The sequence below is a fragment of the Haliotis rubra genome, unplaced genomic scaffold, assembly GCF_003918875.1.
Source record: "Haliotis rubra isolate DU_JTF1 unplaced genomic scaffold, ASM391887v1 Scf127, whole genome shotgun sequence".
NCBI lineage: Eukaryota > Metazoa > Mollusca > Gastropoda > Lepetellida > Haliotidae > Haliotis > Haliotis rubra.
The window spans coordinates 521103-522977 of record NW_025765192.1 but is presented as its reverse complement, the minus strand read 5'-3'; positions in this window follow the sequence as shown (position 1 = coordinate 522977).

Sequence of the window (1875 nt, the reverse complement as noted above, 5' to 3'; positions counted from 1 at the left end):
ATTGCTTCATGTAATGTTTCCGGTTGTTTAAACACTCGTTATTAAAATGAAAACTAAAATTACTGTCCGTTTTTATAGATCTTTTGTACGATTTCGAGTGTATCAAAAACATGTGTGCGCGAATGCCCAGAAACATCACAATGATACCAGGTGATCGCGAGCAGGTAAGCGTGTCCTCCTGGTCCTCTAGAACACGGCATAAAAACAAACCTGAACAAACACATAAATATATGTTGTAAGTCGAACAAACACATAAATATATGTTGTAAATGGAACAAACACGTAAATATATGTTGCAAGTCTAACAAACACGAATATATATGTTGTAAGTCGAAATGAGGGATTGCATCATTTTGGCCACAAATGTGTCAGATTTGGGTATGACCTCTTCGTGTCTACCATACATCGCTTTGAAGATTGTTCAAATGTTTTTACTGAATGATGACCACTGAGACACAGAGTGCAAGCATCGCATGTCGTTCTTTAATATCTTCATGGAAAGAGCATGTTTTATTGTACACCAAGGCTGTCAGATTTAGACACCCGAGACTGGAATACCATGACAATACTGGGCATTTTAGCTGACAAGCTGTGTGATTGAAACTCCAACGCTAATAAAATCGGATTTACAAAGGAAAATATTACGGCACTGTTTTTGCCTGAACATGATATATTACCTCAAATTATTGATGATCAAAACAGTCACGAGGCGTAGCGCAAATTTCAATTAAAAATAAATACAGTTACGACTGAGTCCCGCTGTAGGCGCTGTTTAATTATGAATTGTATTGTAACGTATAACAAACGGAATATATGTGAAACAGTTCTCACTGTGTGCCGATGAACAGTAGTTGTAGGTTGACCTCACAGCTGCAGGCGAGGAGAAAAGCCCACCTAGCGAACACTGAAAGCGGACCCAGTGATCCGAAGATTTAATGTGCTAACACTTGAAGCGTGTTATGAAAGTGATCTACATTATTTACATATCGCGTATATTCCTATAGTTAAAAGGTGAGACCTAAGTGAGTTGTAGCTGACTCCATGATATGAGACCGCATATTTTTCGCTACCAGGGAACGAAAGTTTCATGACCAGCCGTGGGACATGAATGTGTGTATAGATCGCCTGAAAGTGTGCGTGTGTATCGTTCCCTGAAAGTGTGCGTGTGTATAGTTCGCAGGAAAGTGTGCGTGTGTATCGTTCCCTGAAAGTGTGCGTGTGTATTGTTCCCTGAAAGTGTGCGTCTGTATCGTTCCCTGAAAGTGTGAGTGTGTATAGTTCCCGGAACATGTGCATGTATATTGTTCCCTGAAAGTGTGCGTCTGTATCGTTCCCTGAAAGTGTGCGTGCGTATCGTTCCCTGAAAGTGTGCGTCTGTATCGTTCCCTGAAAGTGTGCGTCTGTATCGTTCCCTGAAAGTGTGAGTGTGTATCGTTCCCTGAACATGTGTGTGTGTTGTTCCCTGAAAATCTGCGTCTGTATCGTTCCCTGAACATGTGCGTGTGTATTGTTCCCTGAAAGTGTGCGTGTGTATCGTTCCCTGAAAGTGTGAGTGTGTATCGTTCCCTGAAAGTGTGCGTGTGTATAGTTCGCAGGAAAGTGTGCGTGTGTATCCTTCCCTGAACGTGTGCGTGTGTATCGTTCCCTGAAAGTGTGCGCGTATAAAATTCCCATGAATGTTTGCATGAGTATCGTTTCCTAAGAGGTGTGCGTGTGTATCGTTCCCTGAAAATGTGTGTCTTTATAGTTCCCCTGAAAGTGTGTATATAGTTTCTCTGAAAATGCCAGTGCTCCCCTGTATGCACGAATCCCAAGTCTGCTTTATGTCAAGAAGTAGGTGACGGTACTAAATCTTAAAAGATTAGGACGCGCGGG